The sequence below is a fragment of the Eumetopias jubatus genome, unplaced genomic scaffold (genome assembly GCF_037043125.1).
Source record: "Eumetopias jubatus isolate StellerSeaLion01/CBP00866 unplaced genomic scaffold, mEumJub1_p1.0 scaffold_78, whole genome shotgun sequence".
NCBI classification, from domain to species: domain Eukaryota; kingdom Metazoa; phylum Chordata; class Mammalia; order Carnivora; family Otariidae; genus Eumetopias; species Eumetopias jubatus.
Window position 1 is genome coordinate 527,734 of NW_028274884.1, and position 11,660 is coordinate 539,393.

Below are 11,660 nucleotides of genomic sequence, written 5' to 3' on the forward strand. Positions count from 1 at the left end.
ACCTCACAACTCTGAAAACTTGAAAACGTTATCTAAATAGTGACAAGGAAGGGCTTGCACGTCCCTTTGCATCCAGAATAGGCTGTTACTGGAGAACCCAGAGCTTTCTCCAGGCTGCATCCTGCAGATTCATTTCAGATTTGACATTTCAGGGATCGTTCTGCCCATGTCTTTTTGCTGAGACCTGAGAGTACCTGAGAACTTACTATTCAGGTGGAGAAATGGAACGCTTAGGAATGGAAGGCCTGTAAGCCTGGTCGCCTGACTCGTGTTTCTTAGGAGAACAGCAAGGAAAACGAAGCAAAAGGCAGAATTCCTCTCTGACATCCTCACTGCCCACGAGGTTCCCAGCTCCGACGAAGCGTGAGTTCTCCCCGTCCAGACCCTGCTGCCTCAGGCTGGGGGGCCACCCAGAGCCCAGAGAAGTGGCTCCTCAAGGTCCGTGAGTGAACTTGGGTGGGAAAAGCTGTGTTTCTATTTTTTCACGAGCTTCCAGCTGGAGTCTAGCCTCTCCTTTCATTATGGAACAGAAGCAACAAACAACAGCAGCGTAGCAGGCCTGGGGGTGTCCTCACCAGGGGAATCAGAGAAATGTCGTAGCACCTTGTTACTCTGGTGGGATCTGGAACCTCTGTCCCTACTCCTCTCTGCTCTGAAATCACAGCAGTCGTTAGAGCTGCCCCTGGATCCTACTACACATGCTTTAGTAAAGATACACATGCGTTACTTTCCGCAATTATAATTCGATACCCATTTTTTTATTTGTGAGTTATTTGTCATCCTTCTGGATTTTACTTTAGGTATCTAAACATACAGTTCTGGGAAGGGGTCCGTGGGCCGCAATGGCCTGCTGAAGGGAGCCGCGGCTCTGCCTACCTGCTGGGCTGGGCCGTGAGTCTGCCCTGTGCTTTTCAGGGAATGCTCAGGACCACACCGTTAGGTCGCTATTGACAATCCCCCCACTTACCACATGGAAAGACGGAGGCTCGCAGAGCGGACACCTTGCGCCCGGGACGCAGTACAACAAGGGGCCGACTTGTACCTGAACCCCAGGAAACCTGGTCACCCCTTCCTCACCGTCCCACCCGCCAGCACGTCTTCAGACCCCCAGCAGGCCCCTCTCTCCGGAAGCCCCTCTCCCTGAATCCAGGCTGCGCAGGGTCTGTCAGAAATCATGAAGTGAATGTCAGCCGGAGCTGGAAACCTGCCAAAGAGAGATGAGTAAAGTGTTCCGCTCCCCTGATTTTTGAGGGGAAACACAGGGCATTACCCTCTTCCGTGTTACTTAGCGAGGCTGTTGCACGTGCTCCCGAGTGAGCGAGTACGTTCAAGTGACTCCGAGTGCACAGCGCTCAGGGCCAAATTTGGGAGCCAGGGTTTTGAGTTCTCGCATTCCCGTAATGTATACAGAGCATCCTGAGTCCCCCTTGCCCATCTTCCTGTCTTAGTTCTGTGCCCTGATCCCTTAGGCATTTGTGTTTCTGGTTTTCGGTTTTAGGGCACGCACCCCTGTGTGCATCTCCCATCCGCATGAAATGAGGGTAATAATGAGCTTGTCTGTCTGTTCTGCCCGGCTGGGGGTGTCTCCGCTGTGCCCACGCATGAGACTGTCCGTGTCCCCAGGGGAAATCCTCTCTCAAATGCACCCAGAAAGGGACCGGGGGGTTCGGGCCCAGGGCACGCAGTTTTAGAAACCACCCAGCTGGCCCACAGGGGTTGGTAAAGGAGGTCTTCGTGTACAAGACTCTCTTTAGTTCTCTCAAAGGAATGAACTAGAGCTACATCCATCAATATGAACAATTCTCCAGAACAGCCGACTGAGGCAAAAATCAAGTTGCAGAAGAACACGTATGAGACGATATTATTCAAAACCTTTTTCTGTTTGTTTGTTGTTTTTTTTTTAATTTAAGTGGTGTTCAGGAGTTTTTTTGTTAGATGGCACTCTGGTCACCAAACTGAGGACGTGCGCCTTGTCAGAGGACCTGCCTTGAAGGACCCTCGTCCTTCCCATGTTTCCCATGGCTCACCTACATCTGTGGGAATTGATCACTGGGCTCAGGGACACAGACCGTGGTCTTAGCCAAGGCACCAAAAAGTCAGTGGATCCGTGTGGGGGCACAGGAAAGCCCCCTTTTTGGGGTTCCATCAGGACAGAAGCCGAATCCTTGAACAGGGTTGAGACTTCTTCCCGGGCCACCCATGGGAGACAGGAAGCCGTGGCTGGGTGGGGTGAGGGACACCTCACCTCGGGCACAAAGTCTGAGAGGGTGTCCTCTTCAGGCCCATTCTGATGCTGTCATCAGAGAACAAAAGCAGAAAGGAACAAGTGTCTGTGAGGATGTGGAGAAACTGGGACCCTTGTGCCTTTGCCGGTGGGAACCTAAATGTGGTGGCCGCTGTGGGAAACAGGAGGGAGTTTCCTCAAAGAATCAAAGCTGGAGCTCCCATAGGAGCCATGATTCTTTTTTTTTTAACATTTTTTATTTTGTTATGTTAATCACCTCACATTACATCATTATTTGTTAATGTAGTGTTCCATGATTCATTGTTTAACTCCCAGTGCTCCATGCAGTACTTGCCCTCTTTAATACCCATCACCAGGCTAACCCATCCCCCACCGCCCTCCCCTCTAGAACCCTCAGTTTGTTTCTCAGAGTCCATCGTCTCTCCTGGTGCGTCTCCCCCTCTGATTTCCACCCCCCCTCCTTTTTACTTCCTACTGTCTTCTTTTTATTTTCTAACATAGAATGTATTATCTGTTTCAGAGGTACAGGTCTGTGACTCAACAGTCTTGCCCACTTCACAGCGCTCACCATAGCACATACCCTCCCCAATGTCTGTCACCCAGCCACCCCATCCCTCCCACCCCCACCACTCCAGCAACCCTCAGTTTGTTTCTTGAGATTAAGAATTTTCATATAATTGAGGGCAAAGGATACATGTCTTTCTCTGATTGACTTATTTCACTCAGCATAATACCCTCCTGTTCCATCCACGTCATTGCAAATGGCAAGATCTCATTCTTTTGATGGCTGCATATTAGTCCATTGTGTGTGTTTTGTGTGTGTGTGTGTGTGTGTGTGTGTGTATGTGTGTGTATATATATATTTATATCACATCTTCTTTATCCATTTTTCTGTCGATAGGATCCCGTGATTCTGCTTCTGAGTTCACACTCCAAGGAACTGAAAGTCCAGACTCAAACAGATACCTGCACACCACTGTTCCATAGCGTCATTCCCAATAACAGGAAGGGGCAAACAACCAAAATGTCCATTGATGCACACGTGAGTCAAAAAATGTGGTCTTAGCCCCACACGGAATCTTATTGAGGCTTAAAAAAGAATGACATCCTGACATTCTGACCCCTGCTACGGCGTGGAGGACCCCTCAAGTCATCACGCACAGCACAACTGGGCAGGCCCAAAGGACGGACCCTGTGTGATCCCACTTAAATGAGGTGTCTGGAGCAGTCAGGCTCTTAGACACAGAAAGGAGGATAGAGGGTGCCAGGGGCAGGGGGGCAGCGGGGAGAGGAGAGTGTGTGTTTCCTGGGGGCAGAGGTTCAGTCTGGGAGGACGAAACAGTTCTGGCGGTGGATGGTGGGGTTGGTTGCACAACAACGGGAATGTGCTTCATGCCACTGAATTTTACACTTAAAAACAGGTAGGGGTGGGGCGCCTGGGTGGCTCGGTCGTTAAGCGTCTGCCTTCGGCTCAGGTCATGATCCCAGGGTCTTGGGATCGGGCCCCACATCGGGCTCCCTGCTCTGCGGGAAGCCTGCTTCGCTTCTCCCTCTCCCACTCCTCCTGCTTGTGTTCCCTCTCTCACTGTGTCTCTCTCTGTCAAATAAATAAATAAAATCTTTAAAAAAAAAAAAACAAACAGGTAGGGGTGTCTGGCTGGCCCTGTCGGTTAAGCCTCCAACTCCTGGCTTCGGCTCTTGTCATGATCTCCGTGTCCTGGGATCCAGCCCGAGCTGGGCTCCATGCTCAGTAGGGAGTCTGCTTCTCTGCTTCTGTCTCCCTCTCCCTCTCCCCGTCCCCTTAATCCCGCTTGCACACGCTCACTCTCTAAAATAAATAAATGAATCTTTAAAAAAAAGAGGTAAAATGGTAATTTATATATGTATATTTTATAATAATAAAAAAATTTAAGGTATGCCAAGAAGACTCCGTAATCAAGATAAATATTTGCATGCAATATTATTTTTAAGAACGAAAATTTATGCAGAAAACCCATGATGAGCACAATGGCAACATTTTACACAAAGAGGACTTGCATTTCTGGTTCTCCCTGCTGTGCCCGGGCTCCACAGCGGTGCGCCTGGCACCAACTTACCCTCTTGGAGAACAACACAAGTGTGATTTCTTCCTTGGGCACAGCCCTGCATGGCCAGAATGATTTATTCTGGTTTCACATGCAAGTAAATGAGGCTCCTTGGACGAAAGTCATGTGCCCCCAGTCAATCCTGTGCCTTTGGCCTCTGCGAAGCTGCCTCCTCGTGCACACCTCTCTGGGCTCAGGGTGCGAGGAGCCGCGATCGATCGGACTCCTCCTGAGAAAGAAGCCTGAGGTCAGAGCCCGAGCTGGAGATTTCCATCCTGGAAGTCCTTCTTGGGAATTTTATAAGAACTGGGTGAATGCGTGGCTTCATCTATTTGTTTGTTTCCGTTGTTCCATCCGTAATGCGATTCTTCCGGCTCTGTGATCTGGTCTAATAAACCCTAATTAGTAAAGTTTCCCTGACAGTGCTGTACTCCCTGGCTCCCGGGAACCCGAACCGGAGAGGGACCTTGGCACGGGGTCTTCGTGCTCCCGGGAAGGGCCTGGGGCACAAGTTGCATCTTGCTCAAGGTCAGTGCCTTCAGGCTAGGTCCTTGTCTGTCCGGTTCTTAGTGGTACCCAAATCGGCCTGGTGCCTGGCACACACAGATGGCCCTTCATAAATCATTCCCGAGCGAGCAAGCGAGTGAATGAATGATAAATGTCTAACCAGCATATCACCCTTTACGAAGTACACACAGTCTTTTTGGCAGCTGTCCCTGAAACTTGTACCTGCGGGAATTGTCAGTGGAGAATTTGCTGCTGGAAATGAGAAAGCGTATCGATTTTGTGAGGCTTCAAAAACCATATTAAATATCTGTATTTCTACTGTTCAGTTGAGGTGGACAACAGTAAAATACATAATCTTTAACTGCAAAAGTGGTGAAAATATACCTTGTTACCAAATCCTTAGAAGCTGTGTTTGCATTTGCTGTGTCCGTAAGTGCACAGCCCATTGAGTATTCAGAAACCTGCTCATGGGACAAATGAGGGTGTGTGTGTGTGTGTGTGTGCCCCTGTGGTATGAAGGCGTTGATGTATTTTGAAGCTGAAAGGTTTCCTTCTTTGCAGAGCTGTTGCTGTGCCTGAGCAAAGTGGTTCCTCCATGGCTGGCCTCCCCAAGAGGCATCTCAAGTCTATGGTTCTTTGGGTTCCTCTGAAATGAGCATTGTTCCAGGGACAAGATTCCCCACGAGGACAGGAGCCCTGGACAGGGTAGGTGGGAACAGTACAGGTGCACAGGGTGTGCATCTCTTCTGCCTCCTGCCCCCACCCTCCCAGCGTTGAGTTTCTGGGCTCCAGAATGCTAACTGCACACCCTTGCCTTGCTCACCAGACTAGGCTGTTTTGTGCCCCGGGGCTTTGCCTGTGATGGGCCTTTTACCAGAAATGCCCTTGCCCCCCGACTGCCCCCACTCCGATCCCATCATCATCTAAGGATCCTGGCTACTCCCCATCTGGTCCCAGCATAGACAGCACATGGGGGCCGAACAGGGTCTCAGCTCCATGACCTGAGGAATCCGAATGTTTCTGTGACAAGGTCTTCAAGTGATTCATATGCGCTTTCACTCTTTCTCTTTGTCTCTTTTTAAAATTTCTCTTTTGAAATTTGTCGTGGTTCCTACTGAAGCCACGTCGGCTCCATCAGGCAGGACATGCGCCCCCTTGGAAATCCCCTCCCTGCACTCCAGCCCCTCCCGAACCTGCCCCTGGGGTCCCTGTTGAGGGAGCAGCTGGGAGGTGAGACCACCTGCTCAGGAGGGCCATCGGGGACGGTGGAAACCTGGCGGGAGCCCAGATGGACAGGCCTGCTCCACGCCGCACTCCTCAGAAAGCGGGCTCCCCACTGCGTGCAGTGGGTCCATGCCTTGCTGACTCTGCTCAGGGCCCCACGCAGAGATTTTTCTAAGGGTTCCTTGAGGACGCCCAGACAACACACAGCGATCTTACAGAAGGTGGGAGTCTTCCTTCCTGCCTCTCCTCTGACCCCCCAACTGCCCAAACACAGCCCCGATCTGTCCTCCCCCTCCACCTCCATGATGACCACCCCAGTGCCAGCCCCCAGTGCCCCCTGCAGACCCTGTGAGCTCCCTCCCAGAACCCAGCCACGTCTCCCCCTCCCCTCGTTCCCTTGTCCCCAAAGCCACGCAGATCTGCGCAGAACACACATCACACCCGTGCCCAGCCACCACCCCTGTCTCCAGGTCTACACCTGCCCCGGTGTCTCTACCCTGCACGAAGGAGAGCTCTGGGCAGGGCCCCTGCTGCCAGCCCCCTTCCCTGTCACCTGTGCCCTGTTTCCCCAGCCCCGGCAGCACAGCCCTGCCTCGGCCTTTATACTCCTGTGCTCCCTGCCTGGAACATTCTGCCCCCCTGCCCTCCCAGCCTACCTCCCGTGACCTTCATCTCAGCCGGAACGACCCTCTGGGTGTGGCCCCTGACCCCGGGAGCCATCACCCTATTCAAATTCTCCCCTGAGCAGAGATTGCTATTCTTTGTCCCCGTGCTCTGGATTCCCTGGCCTTGCCCCTCACTAGGACGGAAGCCCTGGGGGTCCTCGGGCCTCGCCCCTCGCGAAAGGACAGCGCCAGAGACATCGTAGGAGCTGCAGAGATTCTCACTATATATGTGGGTGCGAATGCAGGCAGTACACACACGGGCACACTTTGGGTGAAATAAAGTTGTGTGTGTGGGTCCGTCTCCAAATTGCTTCTGGACCCTTTTCTGCCTGCCCTGTGCCCGAGGCGGACTCTCCTGTCTGCTCTCCAGGCCCTCTGGGGGCTGCCCTGCACCAGCAGTCCATGGGGGCCTGGAGGGCAGAGGGGGGCACTTTGCCCCATTCCCGGGACTGCCCCCCACTGGGCTCAGCAGATGCCACCTCCCTGGCCTCCCTGCAGGCCCAGGGGTGGGACCGCCTCCCCCTGTGGATGGAGGCTGGGAGCCCCCTCCTTGGTCCTGCCCTTCTCCCTGCTGCAGCTGGGGACTGTCCCCTGGCCTCCTCCTCCGCCGCACCCCGTGTGGGCGAAGGGCTCCTGCCTGGGATCTTCCCTGGTCCATCGGGACACTCTGCTCTCTGTGCAGAACCTCAAGGAGCCTTTCCTCTCTTTACACATTGCACACACACATGTTTTTTTTTCCTTTCAGTAATTTATTTATCTACAAGCAATTAATGAAATTGTCAATTCTAGTTTTACATCTTCAGGTACTCACAAAGCAACTACAATAGTCTGGATTCTGCATCCTGGGGTGTGCGCGTGTGCCCGCGCCCGCGTGCATGGGAGTGTATGCTTGTCATCGGGAGAAAACTTTGTATTTTGACTGCTTAAAATTCATAAATGTTAAACATTAATAGCATCTCAAACAAAACAACAAAGATTAAGAATAAACATCACAGATCAAGGAGGAATGGTTGCAGATTCTAAACTTTCCTATCTATAAATTTAAGATGAAACTAATCCCATGAATTTAGGACTAAAATAAGAATTAAGGACTAAAATGTGAGTAGAGGGCTAAAATTTGAATTATGGACTAAAATTTGAATTTAGGACTAAAATCTGACTTTAGGACTAAAATATGAGTTAGGACTAAAATTTAATTTAGGACTACACTAACTATTTTATACAGTTTGAGTGGGACTTTAAGTTTTTTGTCTCTCTCTTTTTAAGGCAATCACATTTTATTCACATAAATACTGAGTCATTTCTGCGGAACTGTAACCCTAGTCCTAGAGCGCGGGAATGGTCTTGTTGAAAGTCTCTATCCATGTCCACGATAGAGGATGTCCTCAGGCCCAGTGGCATTAATTTAAATCCGAACACCATACCTAGAGCCTAGAGTTCTAAGGCGTCCGGCGGGAAGCTGTGTAGTCACGACAATGTGAACGAAGCTCTATTTGCACAGTCCGCGATGGGGTCACACGGCTCTCCCGCGGAGAGTCACTGTGGCGTCAGTTCCGAAGTAGTAGCCGTTTCACCGGAGAGAGAGCCGTCAGACCTTCTTCACAGGGCTCTGTGAAGATGCTGAGCCGGGCTGTGGCGGTTCAGAGCCCAGCTGCCCTGAGCCCAGTCAGCCCTGCAGGCGACCCCGGGGCCCGGGGCCCTCACAGTGGGCCTTCCCTCCCCACTGGGGGCCCGATGACCCCAGGGACCCCCCGACCCTTCCCGGCCTGCGGGGGCTGTGGGCGGAGCAGCCGGACCCGGAGGGTCCCTCGGGACCGGCCGGCAGCTGGACTCCGCACCGGCTAGCATCCGCCTCAAGCGATCATTCTCTTTCCTTAGCTCCTGGAACTCTCTCTCTCTGGACGCAGCTTCCACCCAGCTTTTTGTGGCTCTGTCCTGATGGAAGAGGACCACCCTGCGATAGTAGGAGGTGGTTCTCTCCAGCTCCTTGCCCAGGTCTTGGGCCATCTTCTTGTAGAGGTTGCGCATCCGGCACGTGAAGTTCATTTCTCTGTACTCGCCGGCTAGTTTCTTCTTCACTTCCAAGCACTGAGCTTCCGCTTGAAACACTTTTCTGTGAAGTTGCAGGATGGATCGGTCCTGTTCATCCAGGGGGTTCTGAAGTTTCAGCTTTAGCTGCTGAATCTCCCTGTCCAGCTGGGAAGTTTCCTTCTGCAAAGAGGCCTCCTGGGTTTGCAGGCTGTGGATTTGTCGTGTCAGCCGCGCGGTCTCTCGCCTTTCTGCCCGCAGTTGTCTGGCTCTGCCTTGCTGTTCCCCTTCGGGACTCGGAGGGGACCCGGGGCAGCTAGCACCCTCAGGGACGCCCTTCAGATCCACTGATGCCCGATGGGCGGGCTGATCGCCATTCCCTGCTGCCCTCTTTGGCTGGACTCCCCAGGTCCCGGCACCGGCGCGATCTGCAGGGAGGTCAGGCGGGGGGACGGCCTGCCGCCCGTGTCCGGCCCTCCACGGGGACTGGCTGGCCTGATCTTTCGGGACCGGCTCTATGCGTGCCTTCGTCGGCTCCAGGCTTTCTTCTTCCTCCTTCTCCTGACCTTTCTGCCTCCATCTCGAAACTTCTTGGTTGAGCAGTTCTGGTCTTTCTGGAAAAGGAGTGTTTTCATGCCAATCCTTCGTTCTTTTCTCAGAAGTTGCTCTCCATCCTTCTCTGATGTTTGGAGGATGGGTTTTTCCCCAGTCACCTGGGGAAGGTCGGGAGGCTGGCTCTTTGGTGCCTTCTTTGGAAAGTTGACAGTGTCCCAAAGCACCAACCTGCTCAAGTCTGTGCTCATTGCTGACAAGCACAGGGCTTCTCTCGGGGGAGGACTGACCACCACCCCGGGTGGCCTGAGGGCGGCCTCCGCTTGTGTGGTTTGGCCACTCTTCTCACGGCCTGCTCCACACACTAATGGTTGATTTAATGCCAAGGTTAAAAAAAAAGGTGTGGGGGGAAATGTTCTCTCTCTTTCTATGTGTTACACGTTTTATTTGATTTCTGCCTCAACATGGAACATCTGCAGTTTTGGCTCGTGGTTATTTCCTTTCTGACGGCCTTCATGACTCATGCATTGGTTCAGTTGTTAGCTAACAGTGCATTAGGAAAACTCTTCTAGAATCTGAGTGCAAAGGGAAATTTGGAAATGATACTGCTAGTAAACACATTAGCCACTGTATGAAAGTACTTGTTCAGTCAATAATTTTAAAGCTTCCTAAAAGTTTTATAAGCCGTTTCTTTCCCTAGGCTTTTGTTCTGAGTCTTTGGCTGTACCATGCATTTTCTCTGTGGTAACTACGTGTACTCCTGGGTTAAAGGAGAAACACAGTCTGTTGAGAAAACATTTACCCGAATAAGAAGATAGTTAAAAAAAAAAAAAAAAAAAAAAAAAAAAAAAAAAAAGAAGATAGTTGCAAAGAGGACCTGAGTGGTACCAACTTCACTTACAGATTAACCTTGTTCATGGTTGGTTATGCAAAGAGGACCTGAGTGGTACCAACTTCACTTACAGATTAACCTTGTTCATGGTTGGTTAGTTTCCTTAAAAATCAATCCCATAGATCTATTGTTATATTTCAGCACAAGGAAGAGACAACACTTGTTCTGCAGAACCTGCTGTTGGGTTTGACAACCTTGACTTTGAGATCACTGCCCTCAATAGCCTTCATTTGTAAAAGAGAAACTCTGCTTGTTCTTTTTCTTCTTCCAACAAAGAGACCAGGACAGGAGTCAAAGGGAAGCAGCTGAGGTCAGGATGGGAAGGAGGTGGGTGGGGCATCTGGATGGAAGCAGAAGCCAGCACCCCTACAAGGCGGGGATGGATGTGTGTGGCTCAGAGTGGTCGTGCCTGAGCTCATGCTACTAATTTTTCCCTGGTTGGGAGTCTATAAATCTGACTTCATGTGGGATGAACTTGGGGCTCAAACCCACCACAGTGGGGAGACTTTGTTTGCAAGACACAAGGGCCCAGGTGGACCTGGTGAATGGTTTTGCCTTGACTCGGGTGGTAAGCTCTCCTGCTGTACAGAGCCACCTGAGCCCTGTGTCCCCAAGTCCTTCAGTCTTTCCAACCCAAAGAAGAGGGCTTGTCAGATTAGCCGACTTTTAACAGCCTTCAGTGATATTTCATACTTTAAAATGTCAAAGAGGAAACATACAACCCTCCTCCTGGCCCCCTCTCCCCACCCCCAATTTGAAGCTGTTTTCCTGCTTTTTCTGGCTGGGCCATAACTTTCAAATCCAGGCATTTATCCTGACCTGGAGCGTCCTGTCTGAACAGTTAATGAGTGAGTAGAGACAAGTGCTCTGGGTAGTCCTGGGAACCTGCCGATTGATCCTCCAAATTCTTTTTTTGTTGTTGTTGTTTTTTTCCCTCTTTTTCTAGCTCAGGACTGGGCCACATTTCCAAGTTTCCTTTGCATTGAGGGGTGGCTAGGGCAGAGTCCTGGCCTGTCTGGAGCTGGTGTGTCTTGCTGGGCCAAGGCCTTAAATAGAGGATGTGCCCCCTTCTACACCCCTGCCCCTTCTATGGAAGATGGTGGAGTCAGAAGGTGGTGGAGAGGCCTGGGTCCCGAGTCAGTGGCAAAGAGCTGCCATCTGACTAGAAACAAGAAAGAAAAAGATCATGTTTTAGTCATTATGTATTTTGTGTCTATTATCAAACACAGCCTTATCTCTCATTTTTCGGGCAGCCATACTGAAACGGAGAAGGAAGTGTCATCGGAGGGACCAGCATGGGAAAGAGCAGGGAGAGAAGATGGACTGTTTGAGGATGGTGTCTACAATGAACTAGCATGTGGTTAATCGAATGCTTGGGGTTTGGTGTTGGGGAAAATGTAAATGCATATGTTACTTAAGTGCCTTTTTAAAACAGGTAAAAATGAAACCAAACAAAGAAAGCC